This window comes from Biomphalaria glabrata, chromosome 17 (genome assembly GCF_947242115.1).
Source record: "Biomphalaria glabrata chromosome 17, xgBioGlab47.1, whole genome shotgun sequence".
NCBI classification, from domain to species: Eukaryota; Metazoa; Mollusca; class Gastropoda; family Planorbidae; genus Biomphalaria; species Biomphalaria glabrata.
In genome coordinates, this window is record NC_074727.1 from 2,669,299 (window position 1) to 2,695,277 (window position 25,979).

Below are 25,979 nucleotides of genomic sequence, written 5' to 3' on the forward strand. Positions count from 1 at the left end.
CTCCTCAAACAAATGTTTCTGTGCTTTGTTAGTCCACGTGGAAATATTGTATCTTCACATTTAATTTAGGTCAATTTCTTCAAAATTTTATAATTTTATACAATGTAATATTGGTTTTTATTCAAAAAAGTACACGTTTAAACATTTTATTATTTTGTTTGGAAAAGATAAATAATATATAATTTGTTTGTTAAAATTTTTATAATATGTAATTTTTCTACTTACTTTAAAAGACATTTTTTTTTAAACAGAAATGCAAAACTTTGCTAATGAAATGTCCAAAGGGTTCTCTATATAATTGTACTACGAAGACTATCATCTCCGTACAGCACTCCGAAGGGTGATAACTGTCTGAAAAAGATGTCATCTATTTTAAATTTATATAAAAATGGTTTTTCAATTTTAAATGTCAACTACAAAAAAAATTATTTCTTTTACTAAACTGTTTTAAATCAAATCTAATGTTTTAATTTCTTTTTAATTTCAGCATTTTGAAGAAATATTGAAGTAATATTTTGTAAAATGGTATAAAACATATTTGTGGATTTATCTTTTAAAACGAAAATTGAATTCATAGTGTGTTTAAATAAAAATCCGTTTATAATAATTACATCGTTCCTGTGGTATTTACGTTGAATGTTTGGCTTTTAGAGCCAGAGGTACTTGGTTCAAAGTCTCATGGAAGCATTTTTTTAAAATAAACTTTTATTATTTTTTTTTTAATTTTGTAAACACTGAGAATCTGTACTTCGATAGCCTAAAAGATGATAAGTTTGTCTGAATAAAAATATATTCTTAGCCTAAAATGAAGAGAAATGCAGACTTATTACTTCAAGATTTTCATCTAGATTTCTTTATAATTTTATTACTGATGTATCTTGAATGATGATTTTGACAGCTAGGTCTAACAATATGATTAAACCTGTTCTTAAAAAAAGAAGATCAACATATATACGGCACTTACAAAAAAAAATGACGGCATTCTTGATTTGATCAGGGAATAAAAAAAAAAATGTTAAACTACGCCTAGAAATTGGCGGATCGATGAGAATATTTACCAAAAAGAAACAAGAAAATGAGTCAGCTGTTTATCTAGCTAAAATGTTGTTCATTTTTCAAGTAGAGAAATGAATCCATTTGCTGGCGCGAATAAAAAAAAATGAACGTGAAATATCCCATTAATTAATGTAAGTACTTAATCCAGAGGGGACGGTCCAGGAAAACATAGCGCCGCGATTTGGAAGCAGATGCCAAGCACATGGGCAAGACAGTTGGAGAGACTTGCCTAGAACCGAGATGCCTGGTGGGAAGCTGGTTGGTGGCTTATGCCCCAGAAGTGACCACAGGCAGAGATGAGATGACTAGATCCACTGGCTTTCCATTAAATAGTTTCAGGTCAATTTCATTTCGTTTTTGTAAATTCTCTTTCTTGTGGCCCGTGACACGAGTGTCGAAAATTAAAGTGGCCCGCCGTAGGTCAAATTAGGTCACCGCGCCAAGGGAGCTTACTCTCACACAACATTACATCATATAACAACAGCGTTGTGGCTCTTTTGCGTGAAAGAGGACCCGCAGTAAGTCATTGGATAATCTACCTCTTTCTTTTGTCCCTTGTCCGTCCACCGGTCGAAACTCTCATTTAGTTTCAGCACTAGCAGCTGGGAAAAAAGTGGCACTGGACAGATCCACATGGAGAGAGAGAGCATAAAGGAAGGGTCTCGGTTTGCAGATGCCATACACAACAGCAGCAGAAAGAAGGGTGAAAATGCAACGGCGCCTGGTGATTGCATATGCCCAACCTGTGAACGCAGCTGTGAATCAAGGATTGGCCTCTTTAGTCACACAAAAAGTTGCAAAGGGAAAAGATCATATCTCAAGACCTAAAATGCTACAGACTAGCCAGAGAATGTAGAAGAGACCATCGCAAATCTGAAGAGACTATGGATAACAGGTAAGAGAGAAAAATCCGAGAAAGCGTGATCTAAATCAGCGGTCAGGTTCTCAAACTTTTTTTGACTCGGGGACCCCTTTAGGTTTTAAATATACAAATGTTCAGGGAGCAGTGTGTTCAAGATTTCAAAATAAAGGTTTGGGTTTGTGTCTTTAAAAGATAAGATATTGTTGTTAGCCTCTTTCGTTCGTAGAACGACAATAATTCATCTTGTGGTACAAACTATACAAGTAAGCTCATAATACAAATGGGCTTTCAGCAGTCGAAAATCTGGCCAAGTCAGGAGATGTAGACATCTCTCTGCAATCTGAATGCTGAGTGATAAATTCTTGCAGTTGTCATCCATTTGTGTAGGCTACACTGTACACATGGGCGTACAGATGTTTTTATTCCATAATAGTGGTGCAAGGATGATGGCAGTGTTCTATTTTGTTTTATGATGACATTAATAGATATGGTTTACAGGTATCGAGTTTACAATACTGTTAAAGCCTATATTTTACTGTGTAGGTCTGTTCTACAAAGTGTTTTGTATGTGAAATAAAAAATAAATAAATTTTACTTGGTTAAGTTAGGTTACAATTGTATAAAGTTTGTTTATTAAACTGTCGAGATAGATGTCGTCTGCTGGGAACATTCTCGCACTTCGAGATAAGGTTATGATTTTCTCCCCTCTTCTCCTATACCAGTGGTGGGCAAGCTTTTTCCATCGAGGGCCGCATGGAGAATATTTGGGAATGAAGGGCCGCATATATATATATACATAGTATCCCAATAAAATGTTTGATATTCAGTGCAGCTTTAAGCATACTTTTCCGTTTAGAGTTTATGGTTGGGTATTCTTCATTAATCTTAAGGAGGCTTGAGGAGACCTGAGGAGGCTGAGAAGGCTTGAGGAGACTTAAGGCTTTAACAATACTTTTCCGTTTAGAGTTTATGGTTGGGTATTCTTCATTAATTTATAAAAATAAAAAAAGCTTGTTGTCAGTCCAAGCACGGCTTCATCAGTTGTTAAATTCGCCATCTTGTTCCTTATCTTATCTTATCTTATCTTATCTTATCTTATCTTACCTTATCTTACCTTATCTTACCTTATCTTACCTTATCTTACCTTATCTTATCTTATCTTATCTTACCTTATCTTATCTTATCTTATCTTATATAATACAGACGTTCCAGGACTGTTCCAAGCCAACACTTTCAACACAGTTCTTCAAAGTATTGACTAAATACTTGTTTGAGTTTGTGTCTTGGACGGAATGTTTCGAAATATTGCCAGTAAGAGTAATCTTCGTTTATTTTAAAACTATTTAGAATGACGTGTAGAGACATTGTTTCTTTAGCCTCTTCATCAGAAGTGATAAAAATCAGAAATTTCAGTACTTTTTTTTTATAGATATTTACAATTATTTATTTTAATACATTTGCATGTTATATATGTATCATCTGTGGGCACATATGATTTCTGTAGGTGCCCTCGGACCGGGTAAAACATTCCGTAGGTCCGCATGTGACCCGCGGGACCTAATTTGCCAACCCCTGCCCTATACCATTTTCATCAACTATATTCCTAAATCGGAACAGTTAATGTGTAGAAAAAAAAAATAAAGGCTTAAGATGTAAGCATATGCACTTTAAAAGTATTTTATAAACAATTTAATCTTCAATTTTTATTGTAATTAAATATAATCATTTTGATTTTTTGTTTTTAAAACTAAAAATAAAATGCCTAAAGGCTGTGTATTTTAGAGAATGTGATCTCGGTATTCAAACTATACAGGTAAGCTCCTGTATATAATACTTCCTCCAAAACGACTACATTCTAGCTCAAAACTCCTACAGGTCATCAGGGCATGGCAGGATTCGAACTCGTTACCATCGTGACAGTTAGATTTGCACACAACACACGAACAGACAAACATTCTTGGTCTGGACAATAGATTATGGTTAAGAAGAAAAAACGCAACAAACAAAATGTAATACTGGTACCAATATTTTTTTTAAATAATATATTTACTTTCAAGAAATTTTAAAATAGACAAGAATTTTTCCTTTGCACAAACCCCATGTTGTCGCCCTAAGTGTTAAAATAAATCGTTTTGATATAAATGCGAAAATAATCTAATGTAAAATGTGACGTAGCTTTAAGGCGAAATATAAGTTGATTGTTTCATTTTCACATTCCATTCAGCATATTCATTACATCTTCTCTCGTCTTTCTCTCTCTTTCCATTAACAAGATATCCGACAGAGCCATGACGTCACTGTGAATAGGACCACGCTTGGCGAAGGGGATGAACAAAGGCAGAAATGCAGATCGGCGGAGCCTGTGAGGCGCCTCGTCTTCCTGCAGCTCCATAAGCTCCACGCTGCTGGCCGGAGTCAACACTGCGTCGGTTGGCCAGTCCCTGGATCCCGGCGTCGCCTCAGCGGAATGGGGTGACAGAGTCAAGAGAAGGCAAAGAGTGACACCCATGAAGGCCAGCATTTTCAACGCCTTGTGGCCTCGGCTTAGCTGGGTCAACATCCTGGAGATACATAACGAAAGAAGTATAATGTCTAAGTTAGTAACATCACTTTCACATTTGGTCATCTTAGGAGAGCAACATATTTTTACAAAATCCTTTGTTAAATAACAAAGCGTGTCTAAAATGGAAGAACTCCGCGTTTACAGCTCCGTCTCAGTAATGTACACGCTATTTTCTTTATTCGATATCAAAATAACAATTTCCAATAATTAATTGACTAATGGGTTAATTTTTAAATCTATTCATGTTTGTTAAGTTAAAAAAAATAATTGTTTAAAGTTTCAACTTGATCCGAGAATGGGTGTGGTAGAAATAACGAGTACGATTGTTTAACGGGACAAAACCCCACGCATTTAGCCATATCTTTGACAGTTGGTATCAAACAAAATTGTAAAAAAATATCAGTAATTAATTGACTAATCGGTAACTTTTTTTTTTATTGATTCATGTCTTGTCTATGACAATGAATAATTTTGCGAAGTTTCAACTTGATCCGACAATGGAATGGGGAAAGAAATAATGTATACAAACGTTTTACCAGACAGACATGCAGACAGAGTGACTTGATATAAACTTTTTAACAAGTGTAGCTTTTAGTTATTTCAAGAAGTCTTGCCAGTTCTTCCAGCTGAAGGTTTTATTACGTTCATATGAGCTGAAACTTTTGCGCAGAATATTCATTTATGTAGTTTACGACTAATTACACCAGGGGTTCTCAGCCTGTGGATCGCGACCCCCTTGGGGGGTCGATTGACGATTTGCCAGAGGTCGCCTAAGACCATTCGAAAGTATGGATTGTATTTGTGTATTCTTCTATTGCTGTATGTGTGTGTGTGTGTGTGGAGGGGGGTCGCGTCACAGTAAGGGATTGTAAAAAGGGGTCGCCGAGCTTTTAAAGGCTGAGAACCGCTGATTTATACAAAGCTTATATCATCTTACTCGGTAAGTCTGTCTGTCTGTCTGTCTGTCTGGTAAAAAGTTTGCACACGTTATTTCTCCGACACCCAATCTCGGATCAAGCTGAAATTTTGCACAATTATTTTATTAACCAAACAACACAAGAATTTTTTTTTTAAATTGGATAATTAACTATTGGTATTTAATTATTTTTGTTTGGCAACTCAAACAAGGGAAAGAAATTGTAATTGACTGATGTGGTGGTATAAGATGAATTTGTCCCATTATAGGTCGCCGCATTAAAGTTTGTTGCTAACAACAGATAATATTGTATCTATTGCAAGCAAGAAAAAAGAAGATTAACAGCTACAGAGATTTAATAATTTATTAACAAATAAAGTAATCGAAATACACAGACCAACAGGACACAAATTTCTCTTCTCAACTTAGCCAGAATCCACCATGTCTCTATTTTTCTAGTGTGGAAAATATTGTGAGCGCGGGAACAGAGTTACAGCTATATAAAAAACTTCTGTTTACATCAGCACATCGCTAGCACACTGTTAGAGTGTCAGCTTATGAAGGTTTAAGCACTGAGTTCGAATTCAGGTCGTTCCTCTGTTGTTTTTTTTTTTGTTTGTTTTTTTTTTTGTTTTTGTTTATATTTCTTTTTATAAAAGCATTTAAAAAGCAATCCCCCAGATACCCGCTAAACAAACAAAATGGTAAAAATATTTCAAATTACACAGATTTATTATTATTAGTCTAGATCATAGACATATATAAATATATACTGGAAAAGGAAATAACTTCATGTAACTTGAAAACATGTATATCTATTGTATTCGGATTTCCGAATTCTGAAGAATTGGAAAATTGCATGATCTTCAGTCTTAGAGATTAAACAAAACTCCTAGACATAACTAAAGTACACAGAAATGCAAGTCACAAATTTTCGTTTCATAAAACTCTATTATCGGCCAGTCTATATTTATTTATGTCTATGGTCTAGATCTAAATAGTTAGTTCCCCTGTCAGACCTTGTGGTCTATAGGGCAGATGATGTAAAGTTCATCTGTTTTTGTGGCCTACAGTTAACGAGGGTGACATGTGGCCAGCACAACGACCAACCACCTTTACCTTTCCCCCAACTAATATCAGGTACCCATTAGAGCTGGGTGGACTCAGATTCGCCCAAAGATCCCGAAATTAAAAAATCCAAGTCTTAACCAGGTTTCGAACCCGGCTATTTGATCCTCTGGCACGCGAACTCGTTTCAAGTGACCTGGGCTGGCTGTTTAATTTTCCCGCTCGCTTGTTATGTGACCTGGAGTGGCGCTGTGATCTTCCGGCTCGCGGGTCGATTGGCCGCAATATTATAAAATGAAAAAATTGAGCGCATTCGTGTTTAAAATCAAAATAGAAACCATTTAATTTATCATTAATTTTATTTTTTAGTAATTAATGGAAATATTGAAGTTTAACTTCTGGAAGTAACTTGTAAATGTCAAGTCGCATTGTTAGGCCAACATGTCCTTGACCTCGAGGTAATTACGTAGAACAGGTTTCGCCCATTTGATCGCTGATTTATCACAAGACTTGAACCACTTTTCAAATTTACACAGTAGCGTATGTGGAATACAGTGATGCCAAACTACAGGACACACCAGGCCCGTTAGGCGGTGCTCCCCGGCCCAGGTACTTGTAACCCCCAACTATGCATAATAAAGCCATCGATGCTGAAGCGGCTCATGGCAAGCGTGGCTAAATGCATGTGGCTCTACCACATGGCTGCCTGGTCGTGCGGTTTGCGCGCTGGGCTGTCGTTCGGATTTATCGACGGTCGAGGGTTCAAACCCTGCCCGCTACCATCCCCCGTCGTCCTGCGGGAGGTTTGGACTAGGAAGTAAACTATCTTCAACTCTGAAGGAACATCCGAAACATGTAAAACATTTTACAAACATTTTACAAACATAAGAGCGAAATTGGTTGGTTGGGACTGTAATCTATCTCACGCACACAAAACTAGCATAGTCTACACAAGCGATTAAAAAAAAAAACTGTACAATTTCGGAAAAAGAATTGTTAAAAAAAAGCGACTTGATTTATATTTTTTTAAGCAAAGTCAAATAGGTATCCCTTGAATAATTAAAACAAGTAATATAATTACTTACCTATAACTGATTTCCTTGTTGATTTTTAATGGTCTAAGCTTAAAAATGGAAATAAATCAACCGACTTGAAGAGGTCGAAAGTCTGGCTAAGCCTGCAGATGAATACTCCTCTCTGACTTCTGTTAGCTGAGTGAAGTCTTCATTCGGTTGTAATCCGTTTAAATAGCTAACTTTGTACATATAAACACCAATTTATGTATCTAAACCGCCATTATGGTTGTTGTTTTACTCTATTTCGAAACCATGATTCTGGTTTAACTTGATCTTCACTAGCACGCGCATGTCATCTAAACAAGTCTCAATACAAATTTTTTTTTCCGCAAGCGTACGTCTAAACTAGCACCGTAAATGAAATTATTGTCTTAGCTGCTTCTCTTAGCATGTAGTAACAAAACTTCATTAGAGACTGGCGGTGTTCAGAGTTGAATGTGACCCAGTAAATTACTCCATCAGCCTTGGGATATCTTTACCGTCCTGTGATATCTACGACACAGCGACACTGTATCGGTTAAATTTTTAAGGCTTTTTTTTTTATACTTTTTCATAATAATGGTGCAAGGATGATGGCAGTGTTCTATTTTGTTTTATGATGACATTAGAAATATGGTTTACAGGTATCGAGTTTACAATACTGTTAAAGCCTATATTTTACTGTGTAGGTCTGTTCTACAAAGTGTTTTGTATGTGAAATAAAAAATAAATAAATTTGACTTGGCTAAGTTAGGTTACAATTGTATAAAGTTTGTTTATTAAACTGTTGAGCTAGATGTCGACTGCTGGGAGCATTCTCTCACTTCTAAGTATGGTTATGATTCTCTCCCATTTTTCTATTTAGCACCCCCCCCCTTTCCCTCTTCTCCTTTACCAATGGTGAGCAAACTTTTTCCATCGAGGGTCGCATTGAAAATATTTGGGAATGAAGGGCCGCATATAGTTATACGTTGATCATCAATAAAATGTTTGATATTCAATGCAGCTTTAACAATACTTTTCAATTTGGAGTTTATGGTTGGGTATTCTTCATTAATCTTAAGGAGGCTTGAGGAGACCTGAGGAGGCTGAGGAGGCTTGAGGAGACTTATGGAGGCTTGAGGAGACTTAAGGCTTTAACAATACATTTCCGTTTAGAGTTTATGGTTGGGTATTCTTCATTGATCTATAAAAATATTTAAAAAAACATTTTCTTAGTCCAAGCACGCGCTTCGTCAGTTGTTGCGTTCGCCATCTTGTTCCTTATCTTATCTTATCTTATATAATACAGATGTTCCAGGACTGATCCAAGCCAACACTTTCAACACAGTTCTTCAAAGTATTGAGTTTGTGTCTTGGACGGAATGTTTCGAAATATTGCCAGTAAGAGTAATCTTCGTTTATTTAAAACTATTTAGAATGACGTGTAGAGACATTGTTGGCTGCCTGGTCGTGCGGTTTACTTGCTGGACTGTCGTTCAGATTTATCGATGGTCCAGGGTTCAAACCCTGCCCGCTCCCATCCCCCGTCGTCCTGCGGGAAGTTTGGACTAGGAATTAATTATCTTCAACTCTGAAGGAACATCCGAAACATGTAAAACATTTTACAAACATTTCTTTAGCCTCTTCATGAGAAGTGATAAAAATCAGAAATTTCAGTACTTTTTATAGATATTTACAATTATTTTTTTAAAATATATTTGCATTTTATATATGTATAATCTGTGGGCACATATGATTTCTGTAGGTGTCCGCGGACCGGGTTAAACATTCCGTAGAGCGCATGTGACCCGCGGGACCTACTTTGCCCACCCCTGCCCTATACCATTACCATCAACAATACATAAATTAGATGTAAGCATATGCATTTTAAAAGTATTTTATAAACAATTTAACCTTCAATTTTTATTGTTATTAAATACAATCATTTTGATTTTTTTTTTTCAAAACTAAAAATAAAAATGCTTAAAAACTGTGTATTTTAGAGAATGTGATCTCGGTACTCAAACTATACAGGTAAGCTCCTGTGTTTAGAGATACTTCTTCCAAAACGACTACATTCTAGCTCAAAACTCATAAAGATCATCAGGGCATGGCAGGATTCGAACTCGTTACCATCGTGACAGTTAGATTTGCACACAACACGAACAGACAAACATTCTTGGTCTGGACAATAGATTATGGTTTAGAAAAAAAAACGCAACAAACAAAATGTAATACTGGTACCAATATTTTTTTTTAATAATATATTTACTTTCAAGAAATTTTAAAATAGACAAGAATTTTTCCTTTGCACAAACCCCATGTTGTCGCCCTAAGTGTTAAAATAAATCGGTTTGATATAAATGCGAAAATAATCTAATGTAAAATGTGTCGTAGCTTTAAGTCGAAATAAAAAGTTTGATTGTTTCATTTTCCCATTCCATTCAATATATCCATTACCTCTTGTCTCGACTTTCTCCTCTGTTCTATTAACATGAAATCCGACAGAGTCATGAGGTCACTGCCGGAAGGACCACGCTTGGCGAAGGGGCTGAACAAAGGCAGAAATGCAGATCGGCGGAGCCTGTGAGGCGCCTCGTCTTCCTGCAGCTCCATAAGCTCCACGCTGCTGGCCGGAGTCAACACTGCGTCGGTTGGCCAGTCCCTGGATCCCGGCGTCGCCTCAGCGGAATGGGGTGACAGAGTCAAGAGAAGGCAAAGAGTGACACCCATGAAGGCCAGCATTTTCAACGCCTTGTGGCCTCGGCTTAGCTGGGTCAACATCCTGGAGATACATAACGAAAGAAGTATAATGTCTAAGTTAGTGACATCACTTTCACATTTGGTCATCTTAGGGAGACAACAAGCAACACATTTTTACAAAATCCTTTGTTAAATAACAAAGCGTGTCTAAAATGGAAGAACTCCGCGTTTACAACTCCGTCTCAGTAATGTACACGCTATTTTCTTTATTCGATATCAAAATAACAATTTCCAATAATTAATTGACTAATGGGTTATTTTTTAAATCTATTCATGTTTGTTAGGTTAAAAAAATAATTGTTTAAAGTTTCAACTTGATCTGAGAATGGGTGTAGGGGAAATAACGAGTACGTTTGTTTAACGGGACAAAACCCTACGCATTTAGCCATATCTGTGACTATTGAAGGATTAGCTTCCCTTGTTGGTATCAAACAAAATTGTTAACAAATACCAGTAATTAATTGACTAATCGGTAACTTTTTTTTAATTGATTCATGTCTTGTCTATGACAATGAATAATTTTCCGAAGTGTCAACTTGATCCGACAATGGAATGGGGAAAGAAATAACGTATACAAACGTTTTACCAGACAGACATGCAGACAGAGTGAGTTGATATAAACTTTATAACAAGTGTAGCTTTTAGTTATTTCAAGAAGTCTTGCCAGTCAGCTTTGCACGGAAAAGTTCTTCCAGCTGAAGGTTTTATAACGTTCATATGAGCTGAAACTTTTGCGCAGAATATTCATTTATGTAGTTTACGACTATTTACACCAGGGGTTCTCAGCCTGTGGGTCGCGACCCCCTTGGGGGTCGATTGACGATTTGCCAGAGGTCGCCCAAGACCATCGAAAATATGGATTGTATTTGTGTATTCTTCTATTGCTGTATGTGTGTGTGTGTGTGGAGGGGGGTCGCGTCACAGTAAGGGATTGTAAAAAAGGGGTCGCCGAGCTTTTTAAGGTTGAGAACCGCTGATTTATACAAAGCTTAAATCATCTTACTCGGTAAGTCTGTCTGTCTGGTAAAAAGTTTGCACACGTTTTTTCTCCGACACCCAATCTCGGATCAAGCTGAAATTTTGCAATTGTTTTATTAACCAACACAACACTATTGGTAATTAATTATTTTTGTTTGGTAACTCGAACAAGGGAAAGAAATTGTAATTGACTGATGTGGTAGTATAAGATGAATTTGTCCCATTATAGGTCGCCGCATTAAAGTTTATTGGTAACAATAGATAATATTGTATCTATTGCACGCAAGAAAAAAGAAGAAGATTAACAGCTACAGAGATTTAATTATTAATTAACAAATAAAGTAATCGAAATACACGAACCAACAGGACACAAATTTCTCTTTTAAACTTAGCCAGAATCTACTATGTCTCTATTTTCTGTCCTGCTTTTCCATCTCTAGCGTGGAAAATATTGTGAGCGCGGGAACAGAGTTACAGCTATATAAAAACTTCTGTTTACATCAGCACATCGTTAGCACAGTGTTAGAGTGTCAGCTTGGGAAGGTTTAAGCACTGAGTTCGAATTCAGGTCGTTCCCCTGTTATTGTTTTTTTTTTTTTGTTTTTGTTTATATTTCTTTTTATAAAAGCATTTAAAAGGCAATCACCCAGATACCCGCTAAACAAAACAAAAAGGTAAATATATTTCAAATTACACAGATTTATTATTATTAGTCTAGATCATAGACATAAATAAATATAGACTGGAAAAAGGAAATAACTTCATGTAACTTAAAAACATGTATATCTATAGTATTCGGATTTCCGAATTCTGAAAAATTGAAAAATTGCATGATCTTCAGTCTTAGAGATTAAACAAAACTCCTAGACATAAATAAAATACACAGAAATGCAAGTCACAAATTTTCGTTTCATAAAACTCTATTATCGGCCAGTCTATATTTATTTATGTCTATGGTCTAGATCTAAATAGTTAGTTCCCCTTTCAGACCTTGTGGTCTATAGGGCAGATGATGTAAAGTTCATCTGTTTTTGTGGCCTACAGTTAACGAGGGTGACATGTGGCCTGCACAACGACCAACCACCTTTACCTTTCCCCCAACTAATATCAGGTACCCATTAGAGCTGGGTGGACTCAGATTCGCCCAAAGATCCCGAAATTAAAAAATCCAAGTCTTAACCAGGTTTCGAACCCGGCTATTTGATCCTCTGGCACGCGAACTCGTGTCAAGTGACCTGGGCTGGCTGCTTAATTTTCCCGCTCGCTTGTTATGTGACCTGGAGTGGCGCTGTGATCTTCCGGCTCGCGGGTCGATTGACCGCAATATTATAAAATAAAGAATTAAGCCCATTTAATTTATCATTATTTATTTTTTTTTAGTAATTAATGGAAATTTTCAAGTTTAACTTCTGGGAGTAACTTGTAAATGTCAAGTCGCATTGTTAGGCCAACATGTCCTTGAACTCGAGGTAATTACGTAGAACAGGTTTCGCCCATTTGATCGCTGATTTATCACAAGACTTGAACCACTTTTTAAATGTACACAGTAGCGTATGTGGAATACAGTGATGCCAAACTACAGGACACACAAGGCCCGTTAGGCATAATAAAGCCATCGATGCTGAAGCGGCTCATGGCAAGCGTGGCTAAATGCATATGGCTCTACCACATGGCTGCCTGGTCGTGAGGTTTGCGCGCTGGACTGTCGTTCGGATTTATCGACGGTCGAGGGTTCAAACCCTGCCCGCTACCATCCCCCGTCGTCCTGCGGGAGGTTTGGACTAGGAAGTAAACTATCTTCAACTCTGAAGGAACATCCGAAACATGTAAAACATTTTACAAACATTTTACAAACATAAGAGCGAAATTGGTTGGTTGGGACTGTAATCTATCTCGCGCACACAAAACTAACATAGTCTACACTAGCGATTAAAAAAACAAACTGTACAATTTCGGAAAAAGAATTGTTAAAAAAAAGCGACTTGATTTATATTTTTTTAAGCAAAGTCAAATAGGTATCCCTTGAATAATTAAAACAATTAATAAAATTACTTACCTATAACTGATTTCCTTGTTGAGTTTTAATGGTCTAAGCTTAAAAATGGAAATAAATCAACCGACTTGAAGAGGTCGAAAGTCTGGCTACGCTTGCAGACGAATACTCCTCTCTTCTTCTTCTTCATCGTTCTCATTGTTATGTTGGAGTGTTCATATGACTAGACCAATACATGAGATGAACTGCGCAGTGGTTTCCAAATCAGGGAGCTCTCCATATAGTTTTCTTTCTATTGGGGTGATTTGGGGCCAATGTCTTATACGGGCCTCTTGGTAGAGAGAGCAGTTTTGGAGGACGTGGTCGGCATTTTCTGGTGATACTCCACATGGGCAGATTTCACTGGTTCCAATTTTGAGCTTCCGGAACATGTGTTGTCGCATTCTGTTGTGTCCGGTCCTGAGTCGAAAGATTAGACGCTGGTCTTGTCGGGATAGCTTATAGTAAGCATCATCTTTCTTGTGATTTGGATGGGAGCTCGTCCATTTCTCATTTATTTTATCTACAATTAATTTCTTCATTTCTTCTGGATAGAGAGCAGAGTTTACTTGTGAGTTTGTTCTCCCACTCTTGGCGAGTGTGTCAGCCTTCTCATTTCCTGCTAGTTGTATGTGAGCTGGTATCCATTGAATGACAGTTTTTTTGCTGTTGTGGTTGAGCTTTGTGAGTGCTGTTCTGAGGTTTTTAATATAAGGGGAATCAGAGTTTTGCAGGCTTTGGAGGGTTGTTTTTGCGTCTGTTAGAAAGACAATCTGACTGTGAGGGGAACTTGGATGATTTGCTAGCATGGTAGCAGCTAGTGCTAGTGCTTCCCTTTCTGCTCTGTGACTGTCAGAGAGCTCTCCAGTTGCAAAGGATTTTTCTAGTTTTCCTCCATCTGGCCATTCGATAAGTATTCCAGCTCCTCCATTTGTGGTGGCTTTATGGGATGAGCCATCCGTGTAAACTCTGATCCACTGATTGCTAGGGTAATTGGTATGTAGAAAACAGTTCACTATTTCCTTGAGCTCTGTTGGTCTGTAATCAGATTTTCTTTTTATGTTTTCAATATGGTCCCTTATAGTAGGAAGAGGGCTTTCGTCCCAGGGTGGAGATTCATTATAGTGTATCGAGGATTCCAGAGTAATTTTTTCAAGTTGGTGTTTCTTTTTTAGGTTTAGAGATTCCTGTATGAAATTGGTCCTTTTGAGACGGTTTTTTGTGCCAGTTTTGTGGATTTTTGTTCTGAGTGGGTGCCTCTCCAAGGTTTCCAATTTTGTGAATTGGGAAAGGATTTTTATTTCTCTTCTTTCATCCAGAGAGATCAGGGCAGCGGTTTCCTCCATAGCTCTTATGGGTGTTGTTTTGATTGCTCCTGTCATTATCCTTAGACCAATATTTTGAACCTTGTCTATTTTTCTAAGGTTGGTTTGGGCTGCTGAGCCCCATGCTGTGGCACCATATTCTAGTACAGGTCTTACATAACTGGTATAGGTCTTTTTCAGGATGTTGTGATTTGCTCCCCAATCTGTGCCAGCTAATTTTTTCAAGAGGGATAGTCTCTGGATGCCTTTACTCTGTGTTTTATCTATTTGGTTTTTCCAGGTTAGTCTCGGGTCATAGGTGACTCCAAGATAAGTAGGGCTGTCATTTTTTTCTAAAGCTTCCTTATCTAATGTTAATTTTATTGTTTGTTGTTTTGTTGACAGTGAGAATATGGTATATGTTGTCTTTTTTGTGTTAATGGACATGCCCCAGTCTTTGGACCAATTATTGAGTTTATCAAGAGCATCTTGTAATCGAAATTTCGATGTTCCTACATATTCTTCTGTGCTAATTAAGGCAAGGTCATCTGCATACATGCTGCTCTTAACTTTTTTGGGTAGGTTTTGATTTAGATCGTTTATGAATATTAGGAAAAGTGTTGGGGATAGGACTCCTCCTTGGGGGACACCATTTTTTATACCCACTGTGTGGCTTCTTTGTCCTTGCATGCAAACTAAGGCTTTTCTATTATTTAGGTATTCCTTTATCCAGTTGTACATTCTGTGGGATATGTGATGCTGGATTAGCTTGAGCAAGAGACCTTGTTCCCAGACTTTGTCAAATGCTTTTTCTAAGTCAACCCACACAATTGTTGTTGGTTTCTTTTCTTGAAAGCCGTCTTCTATTTCTTGTGTGATGAAGGCAATTTGATCTTCTGTTGATCTGCCTTTTCTAAAGCCAGCCTGGGCTTCAGTGAGTAGGTTATTTGACTCAAGGATCCATGTCAGCCTTCTGTTTATCATTCTTTCCATCAGTTTGCAGGTACAGCTAGTGAGGCTGATGGGACGGTAGCTATCCAGTTTATTTCTTGGCTTGCCGTGCTTTAGTATAGGGATCATAATGGCTTTTTTCCAGATGTTTGGAATTCTGCCAGATTTCCAGCTAGCATTGAATAATTGTAGCAGTTTTCTTTTGGCTTGAGGACCCAAGTGAAGAAGCATGTCATTTGATATTTTGTCTGGGCCCGGGGCTTGTTTTGGTTTGAGGGCTTTTAGGGATTCATCTAGTTCCTTCATTTTAAGATTAGTGGTCATTCCCAAGGAGTAAGCTGGATTGTTTTCTTTAAATTTATCCTGTATTTCTGAGTTTACATCTTTATTTCTACTTTCATTAATTTGTATTTGTCCTACGCTTTGGAAAAACTTAATGAATTCATTTGCTGCTTCTTGGCCTTTCAGGGGTTTGTTGTCCTTTTCTATTACTATAGGAGTTGTTCTGTTTTCTTCCTGGTTGAGACATTTGGCTATACGCCAGAGTTTGTGGCCATCTCTATCTACGTTTAGTTGTTCTGTTTTTTCATGCCAACTTTTCCTCATGGCGGAAAGGTAATTTTTCCTGAAAACTGCGTTAGCTGCTTTTAGATTTATGTTATTTTCTATACAAGGGTTATTTTCTACTGTGTTTCTGGCTTCAATAGTGGCATTGTGGAGTTGTTGAAGGTGATCAGACCAGTTGGGGATATAATCTTTTCTTGCTCCTCTAGGAATTGATTCCTTAGCTGCTAGGAGTATTGCTTTGGAGAAAGCTGAGAATGACTTATTAACCTGATTTGTTTTGCAGTTTATTGAAGTTGTATATAGGTCTGTGAGCTTTGAGAATAGGTGCCAGTTGGCTTTTTTGTAGTTCCATCTGGGGATGGTGGAGTTTTCTGATATTTTGAAGGAGGTATCGATACTGATCAATATGGGTCTGTGGTCGCTGGTGGCTAGCTGGTCTGCAACTTCTCTAGTGCACTTTTTGGATAAGTTGTCTGTTGCAAAGGCTAGATCTGGAGTGGTTGATGTTAGCCAGGCTCTTGAAAAAAAGGTTGGTTTGTCCTCAGGTTTATTTAGCAAGATAAGTCTGTTCTCTGCTTGCCATTCTTCAATTTCTTCTCCCCTGGCATTTAGGTCTGGGTATCCCCAGCTCTGAGAGTGACTATTCATATCTCCTAGGATTAGACAGTCTTCTTGGTCAGGTATTTGAATGTGGTCAATCTCTATTTCCTTGTCTGGTGGGAAGTAGCAGTTAAATAGATTAATATTTCCATCTGGGAGAATTAGCTTAGTTCCCATTATTTCTGATTCTGAGGCACCGTAAATGAAATTATTGTCTTAGCTGCTTCTCTTAGCATGTAGTAACAAAACTTCATTAGAGACTGGCGGTGTTCAGAGTTGAATGTGACCCAGTAAATTTCTCCATCAGCCTTGGGATATCTTTCCCGTCCTGTGATATCTACGACACAGCGACACTGTATCGGTCAAATTTTTAAGGCTTTTTTTTTTTATATACTTTTTCATAATAGTGGTGCAAGGATGATGGCAGTGTTCTATTTTGTTTTATGATGACATTAGAAATATGGTTTACAGGTATCGAGTTTACAATACTGTTAAAGCCTATATTTTACTGTGTAGGTCTGTTCTAGAAAGTGTTTTGTATGAGAAATAAAAATAAATAAATTTTACTTGGCTAAGTTAGGTTACAATTGTATAAAGTTTGTTTATTAAACTGTTGAGCTAGATGTCGTCTGCTGGGAGCATTCTCTCACTTCTAAGTATGGTTATGATTCTCTCCCATTTTTCTATTTAGCACCCCCTCCCCCCTTTCCCTCTTCTCCTTTACCAATGGTGAGCAAACTTTTTCCATCGAGGGTCGCATTTAAAATATTTGGGAATAAAGGGCCGCATATAGTTATACGTTGATCATCAATAAAATGTTTGATATTCAATGCAGCTTTAACAATACTTTTTAATTTGGAGTTTATGGTTGGGTATTCTTCATTAATCTTAAGGAGGCTTGAGGAGACCTGAGGAAGCTGAGAAGGCTTGAGGAGACTTATGGAGGCTTGAGGAGACTTAAGGCTTTAACAATACTTTTCTGTTTAGAGTTTATGGTTGGGTATTCTTCATTAATCTATAAAAATATTTTAAAAAACATTTTCTCAGTCCAAGCACGCGCTTCGTCAGTTGTTGCGTTCGCCATCTTGTTCCTTATCTTTTCTTATCTTATATAATACAGACGTTCCAGGACTGTTCCAAGCCAACACTTTCAACACAGTTCTTCAAAGTATTGAGTTTGTGTCTTGGACGGAATGTTTCTAAATATTGCCAGTAAGAGTAATCTTCGTTTATTTTAAAACTATTTAGAATGACGTGTAGAGACATTGTTTCTTTAGCCTCTTCATCAGAAGTGATAAAAATCAGCAATTTCAGTACTTTTTATAGATATTTACAATTATTTTTTTTAAAATATATTTGCATTTTATATATGTATAATCTATGGGCACAATTCAGATTTGAATTTAAACCCCACTTCAGCGGGGTTTGAAGGTAAAAAATACCTCTTTAATAATAAAAACAAAGCAAATTATGCATTCAAAATGTTATGAGTGTAGTCAAAGGGGTTTTGAGTTAAACTCCCCTCCAGTGGAGTTTGAAGCTAAAAAGTACCTCTTCAATATAAATTAAAGCAAATTACTCACTCTAAAATCTACGAGCGTAGCCAAAGGGGTTTTGAGTTAAAACCCCCCGCCAAGGGGGTTTGAGGATAAAAAATACATCTTCAGTGTAAGAAAAAAAGCAAATTACGGAGTCAAAATGCTATGAGCGTTGCCAAAAGGGGTTTTGAGTTTAAACCCCCATTCGGAGGGGTTTGATGCTAAAAATACCTCTTCAATATAAAAAAAAAGCAAATTACACACTAAAATTATTTTAGCGTAGCCAATCCAATCGGGGGTTTTGAGTTTAAACCCCTCTTCTACAGATGGCTTTTTTTTAAAGTTTAAAACCCCTCCAGATGGTTTTGAGATTAAGATCCCCCTACAGAGCATTTTGAGGTGGAAAACCCCCAACAAATGATTTTGACGATAAAACTTCTCTTTTCGATATAAAATCTAAAGCAAACTACAGTCACTTAATTCCAAGAGCGTATTCAAGAGAGGTTACACATTTTTACCTGTGGCAGGGCTCCATTAATAAACTGCAGTGAATAGTCATCTGCCGAAATTGAAAAACACAAAATGTGGCTCAACAAAGATGGCTAAGACAGATTTTAGGAGTCAGTTATAGAGATCGGGTCTAAATCAAGGAAATCCTATGTCGAACTGGGAGTCGACCCATTAGTAAGATTGTGAGAGAGCGATGCATGAGGTTTGCTGGACATGTTCTTCGACAAAATAAATTACGCATAAGAAGAGTTGCAATGATATCCTAGTACAACTTGACGCCACTCATTCATGGAGGTCCTCATGGCAGGTGGGAAGAGGCTTCAGACATTACCAGTGACAGATTTTTATGGAAACAGCTTGACGTCAAATGTTCCGAACGGCGCAGTAAGAATAGCACATTAGGTTTTTGAAATAAAACTTTTAATAGCAGGAAAATGCAGTGTAGATACCTCAGAATATGCATTTTGTTGGCTTTCAATACCAGAAATAGTGCTTGGCGGCGGGGCTTCGCCCCGCGCTGGGGGAGCTCCTAGCGCTCCCCCCAGGCCCCTTGCTATTAATGGCGCGGAATCTACAATTTAATGGAAACAGCTTAACAGCAAATGCGCCGAACGGCGCGGGAGGGTCTAAGTCAGTAAGAATATCACATTAGGTTTTTTAAATAAAACTTTTTAATAGCAGGAAAATGCACTGTAGATACCTCAGAATATGCATTTTGTTGGTTTTCAATATCAGAAATAGTGCTTGGCGGCGTCGCCCCGCGCTGGGGGAGCTCCTAGCCCTCCCCCAGACCCAATTGCTAGTAATGGCGGGGAATCTACATTTTTTTCCACTAACTCATGGAAGAACCTATTCTAGGTCACAATAAACGTCTTCCGAAAGAATGAAGGGTCAGAATGTAATAAAAATTATGTACACACACATAAATACATATAATTTTTTTTTCGCCGGGGGGGGGGGGAGAAAAAATCCCCCCCTAACCCCCCCCCCCCCCCGAAAAAAAATCCTGGCTACGCCCATGCCATCAACTGTATTCCTCAATCGGAATAGCTAATGTATAAAAATAAATACATAAATTAGATGTAAACATATGCATTTTAAAAGTATTTTATAAACAATTTAACCTTCAATTTTTATTGTTATTAAATACAATCATTTTGATTTTTTTTTTCATAACTAAAAATAAAAATGCTTAAAAACTGTGTATTTTAGAGAATGTGATCTCGGTACTCAAACTATACAGGTAAGCTCCTGTGTTTAGAGATACTTCTTCCAAAACGACTACATTCTAGCTCAAAACTCACAAAGGTCATCAGGGCATGGCAGGATTCGAACTCGTTACCATCGTGACAGTTAGATTTGCACACAACACGAACAGACAAACATTCTTGGTCTGGACAATAGAGTATGGTTAAGAAGAAAAAACGCAACAAACAAAATGTAATACTGGTACCAATATTTTTTTTTAATAATATATTTACTTTCAAGAAATTTTAAAATAGACAAGAATTTTTCCTTTGCACAAACCCCATGTTGTCGCCCTAAGTGTTAAAATAAATCGGTTTGATATAAATGCGAAAATAATCTAATGTAAAATGTGACGTAGCTTTAAGTCGAAATAAAAGTTGATTGTTTCATTTTCCCATTTCATTCAGCATATTCATAAACTCTTCTCTCGACATTCTCTCTCTTTCCATTAAGAAGATATCCGACTGAGTCATGAGGTCACTGTTGTTAGGACCATCCGCAGATCGGCGGAGCCTGTGAGGCGCCTCGTCTTCCTGCAGCTCCATAAGCTCCACGCTGCTGGCCGGAGTCAACACTGCGTCGGTTGGCCAGTCCCTGGATCCCGGCGTCGCCTCAGCGGAATGGGGTGACAGAGTCAAGAGAAGGCAAAGAGTGACACCCATGAAGGCCAGCATTTTCAACGCCTTGTGGCCTCGGCTTAGCTGGGTCAACATCCTGGAGATACATAACGAAAGAAGTATAATGTCTAAGTTAGTGACATCACTTTCACATTTGGTCATCTTAGGGAGACAACAAGCAACACATTTTTACAAAATCCTTTGTTAAATAACAAAGCGTGTCTAAAATGGAAGAACTCCGCGTTTACAACTCCGTCTCAGTAATGTACACGCTATTTTCTTTATTCGATATCAAAATAACAATTTCCAATAATTAATTGACTAATGGGTTAATTTTTAAATCTATTCATGTTTGTTAGGTTAAAAAAATAATTGTTTAAAGTTTCAACTTGATCTGAGAATGGGTGTAGGGGAAATAACGAGTACGTTTGTTTAACGGGACAAAACCCTACGCATTTAGCCATATCTGTGACTATTGAAGGATTAGCTTCCCTTGTTGGTATCAAACAAAATTGTTAACAAATACCAGTAATTAATTGACTAATCGGTAACTTTTTTTTAAAAAATTGATTCATGTCTTGTATATGACAATGAATACTTTTCCGAAGTGTCAACTTGATCCGACAATGGAATGGGGAAAGAAATAACGTATACAAACGTTTTACCAGACAGACATGCAGACAGAGTGAGTTGATATAAACTTTATAACAAGTGTAGCTTTTAGTTATTTCAAGAAGTCTTGCCAGTCAGCTTTGCACGGAAAAGTTCTTCCAGCTGAAGGTTTTATAACGTTCATATGAGCTGAAACTTTTGCGCAGAATATTCATTTATGTAGTTTACGACTATTTACACCAGGGGTTCTCAGCCTGTGGGTCGCGACCCCCTTGGGGGTCGATTGACGATTTGCCAGAGGTCGCCTAAGACCATCGAAAATATGGATTGTATTTGTGTATTCTTCTATTGCTGTATGTGTGTGTGTGTGGAGGGGGGTCGCGTCACAGTAAGGGATTGTAAAAAAGGGGTCGCCGAGCTTTTTAAGGTTGAGAACCGCTGATTTATACAAAGCTTAAATCATCTTACTCGGTAAGTCTGTCTGTCTGGTAAAAAGTTTGCACACGTTGTTTCTCCGACACCCAATCTCGGATCAAGCTGAAATTTTGCAATTGTTTTATTAACCAACACAACACTATTGGTAATTAATTATTTTTGTTTGGTAACTCGAACAAGGGAAAGAAATTGTAATTGACTGATGTGGTGGTATAAGATGAATTTGTCCCATTATAGGTCGCCGCATTAAAGTTTATTGGTAACAATAGATAATATTGTATCTATTGCAAGCAAGAAAAAAGAAGAAGATTAACAGCTACAGAGATTTAATTATTAATTAACAAATAAAGTAATCGAAATACACGAACCAACAGGACACAAATTTCTCTTTTAAACTTAGCCAGAATCCACTATGTCTCTATTTTCTGTCCTGCTTTTCCATCCCTAGCGTGGAAAATATTGTGAGCGCGGGAACAGAGTTACAGCTATATAAAAACTTCTGTTTACATCAGCACATCGCTAGCACATTGTTAGAGTGTCAGCTTGGTAAGGTTTAAGCACTGAGTTCGAATTCAGGTCGTTCCCCTGTTGTTTTTTTTTTTTTATATTTCTTTTTATAAGAGCATTTAAAAGGCAATCACCCAGATACCCGCTAAACAAAACAAAAAGGTAAATATATTTCAAATTGCACAGATTTATTATTATTAATCTAGGTCGAAATAGTTAGTTCCCCTTTCAGACCTTGTGGTCTATAGGGCAGATGATCTAAAGTTCATCTGTTTTTGTGGCCAACAGTTAACGAAGGTGTAATGTGGCCAGCACAACGACCAACCGCCTTTACTTTTCCCCAACTAATGTCAGGCACCGATTAGAGCTGGGTTGGCTCAGATGCGCCCAAAGATCCCGAAATTAAAAATCCAAGTCTTAACCAGGTTTCGAACCCGGCTATTTGATCCTCTGGCACGCAAACTCGTGTCAAGTGACCTGGGCTGGCTGTTTAATTTTCCCGCTCGCTTGTTATGTGACCTGGAGTTGCGCTGTGATCTTCCGGCTCGCGGGTCGATTGAACGCAATATTATAAAATAAAAAAATTGAGCACATTCGTGTTTAAAATCAAAATAGAAACCATTTACTTAATCATTTTTTTTTTTTTTTTAGTAATTAATGGAATTTTTAGAGTTTAACTTCTGGATGTAACTTGTTGTGACAAGTCAAAAACTCGCTGTCAGAGTCACTCAAATTTATCACAGCATTAATTATTATTATTTATTATTTATTTAGTTTATTTCAATTATTTCCCCGTCCTAACCCCAATTTCTTCACCCGCACCACCCTTTCCTCTCCAGGCTAGACTTAGTTGACCACATTGGAGATAGCTAAAGCGCGTCCTTTCATTTATCTGCCCTTGATCGGGGAAAGGTAAACACACAATCTCTTTTGTCTTGCCCGCCGGATGTCTGAAGGACGGTCGCGGTTGACACCACCTTGGTTAGAATGCAAGCTAATCCTTCTCCCCCCCCCCCATCTCTCACGTCTCTCTTTGATCTAAGAGATTACCCGGGTCAACACACCGCGTGATATTTCAAGGTGCGGCTCCCACCTCGAGTCAAATCCACCCACGTGTAAGATAAATCTTAGCCTAGGACACTTCCTGCTTCCGCTCGCATTTTCCAGGCCTATATAAAGTAGATCTAAATAAAATCAGACTCTTTCATTCTCATTCGAGCTGAGCTATCGAGTCTGGACTACTTCATTTATTCTCCCTCCTAGAGGAATACCTGGTGCCTCCCTCAGGTGTCTGCCTATTTGTGTGCTGAGTGCTATCCAGCACTGCACTGTCCTACTGAGACCTGCCTATTTGCCTATCACCTATTGCCTATTTAGTTGATATCAAGAATCACCTACTATCTTTGTGCTTAGTGCTATTCAGCGCTGCACTTGCCTACTGAGATCTACTCAACTCTACCACTTGGCGCTATCGGCATTGCCCGCCTATTCGACAGCCCACCTGTCAAGCTATTAGGCGCGACGTCCCTACAGAGGCATATCTGTGCGAGACGTCATAGCTACGCCAACCCTCTGCAACTCACTGGACATATCCTGTTACCTACACTGCCCACGGCAGATCAGCTCTGCCCGCAGTAACCTTGTGCTCACGGTATCCGGCCACCCGCCCTACTGTGCCCACTACAGATATTAGATTTTGGGGATTGAGACTCCACAAGAACTACATCAGCGGCGTCCCTCTATCCGCTAGAGCGCCACCTCCAGCTGCAGAACCTCAAGCCAGGACACAACCAGCTGCGACGTCAACAGGAATATCAGCTAAGTCAGAGGGCAAAGTGACATACTCTCTTATTAGGTGCAAGAGTGATGATTAAACATAGAATATACTAGAGATAGATGCAAACCCTCCCCCTTTTTATCCTTATATGTATATTTATGTAAATAAATATTCTTTATTTTAACTTTTGTATCTATCTTTCATTGCTTTGTCTCGTTGCGTGTCTGCTCCCGATTCATATGCTGATAGGTTGGTGTGTGATAGCTTTAAAAATAATCATCCCCTAGACATTAAACGCGCCAAACACACATCACATTTCCCCACCTGTCACACTTGTAAATGTCAAGTCGCATTGTTAGGCCAACATGTCCTTGATCTCCAGGTAATTACGTCGAACAGGTCTCGCCCATTTGATCGCTGATTTGTAAAATGTTTTGATTGTAAAATGTTTTACATTTTTCGGATGTTCCTTCAGAGTTGAAGATAATTACTTCCTAGTCCAAACCTCCGGCAGGACGACGGGGTATGGGAGCGGGCAGGGTTTGAACCCGGGACCATCGATAAATCTGAACGACAGTCCAGCCTGCAAACCGCACGACCAGGCAGCCATCCTTTATCACAAGACTTAAAGAACTTTTTAAATTTACCCAGTGGCGTATACAGTGATGCCAAACTACAGGACACACCAGGCCCGTTAGGCGGTGCTCCCCGGCCCAGGTGACTTGTAACCCCCAACTATGCATAATAAAGCCATCGATGCTGAAGCGGCTCATGGCAAGCGTGGCTAAATGCATATGGCTCAACCACATGGCTGCCTGGTCTTAGGGTTTGCGCGCTGGACTGTCGTTCGGATTTATCGACGGTCGAGGGTTCAAACCCCTGCCCGCTCCCATCCCCCGTCGTCCTGCGGGAGGTTTGGACTAGGAAGTAAACTATCTTCAACTCTGAAGGAACATCCGAAACATGTAAAACATTTTACATAACATTTTACAAACATTTTCCAAACATAATAGCGAAATTGGTTTGTTGGGACTGTAATCTATCTCGCGCACACAAAACTAACATAGTCTACACAAGCGATTAAAAAAAAACTGTACAATTTCGGAAAAGGAATTGTTAAAAAAAGGGACTTGATTTATGTTTATTTAAGCAAAGTCAAATAGGTATCCCTTGAATAATTAAAACAATTAATAAAATTACTTACCTATAACTGATTTCCTTGTTAAGTTTTAATAGTTTAAGCTTAAAAATGTAAATAGAACAACCGACTTGAAGAGGTCGAAAGTCTGGCTAAGCCTGCAGACAAATATTGTCCTCTGACTTCTGTTAGCTGAGTGAAGTCTTCATTCAGTTGTAATCCGTTTAAATACCGGTAGCTAACTTTGTACATATAAACACCAATTTATGTATTCATCCGCCATTATGGTTGTTGCTTTACTCTATTTCGAAACCATGATTCTGGTTTAACTTGATTTTCACTAGCACGCGCATTTCATCTAAACAAGTCTCAATACAAGCGTATGTCTAAACTAGCACCGTAAATGAAATTATTGTCTTAGCTGCTCCTCTTAGCATCATGTAGTAACAAAACTTCATTAGAGACTGGCGGTGTTCAGAGTTGAATGTGACCCAGTAAATTACTCCATCAGCCTTGGGATATCTTTCCCGTCCTGTGATATCTACGACACAGCGACACTGTATCGGTCAAATTTTTAAGGCTTTTTTTTTTTTTTTTACTTTTTCCTTAATGAGTTTGTTTCGTTTACTAAAATCAGTGGAGGTCCAACTTTTTCTACTTGGGGGTGACATACAATTTTGACAAATGTGTCATGAACAAGCATCGCCGCGTCACTCTTCTATCAACAAAGCTATTTTTAATTAAGTAGTGTTGTCAAAATAAAGGGTTCCAATTTTTTGTTAATTTTTAGTTTATTATTATTATTATAGCTTTTATATAGCGCTACTTTCATACTTATAGCATGCTCAGAGCAATCTCATTTGTGGACCGGTTGGGGGGGGGAGGAGGTATCTAGGAGTT

General features: G+C 38.0%; 3 long non-coding RNA genes across 3 annotated transcripts; all 3 read right to left on the reverse strand.

The window, feature by feature from the left end:
* Window positions 1-3,926: 3,926 nt before the first annotated feature.
* LOC129923676 (uncharacterized) lies at window positions 3,927-7,969 on the reverse strand. The gene is made up of 2 exons (XR_008775676.1): window positions 7,551-7,969; window positions 3,927-4,479 (listed from the first exon to the last, which is right to left on the reverse strand). It is a non-coding gene; the product is annotated as an uncharacterized LOC129923676 (long non-coding RNA).
* A 1,768-nt stretch (window positions 7,970-9,737) lies between these two features.
* On the reverse strand, window positions 9,738-13,413 carry LOC129923775 (uncharacterized). The gene is made up of 2 exons (XR_008775734.1): window positions 13,300-13,413; window positions 9,738-10,287 (listed from the first exon to the last, which is right to left on the reverse strand). It is a non-coding gene; the product is annotated as an uncharacterized LOC129923775 (long non-coding RNA).
* Window positions 13,414-20,189: 6,776 nt separating this feature from the next.
* Window positions 20,190-25,590, reverse strand: LOC129923790 (uncharacterized). The gene is made up of 2 exons (XR_008775745.1): window positions 25,146-25,590; window positions 20,190-20,707 (listed from the first exon to the last, which is right to left on the reverse strand). It is a non-coding gene; the product is annotated as an uncharacterized LOC129923790 (long non-coding RNA).
* Window positions 25,591-25,979: the final 389 nt, after the last annotated feature.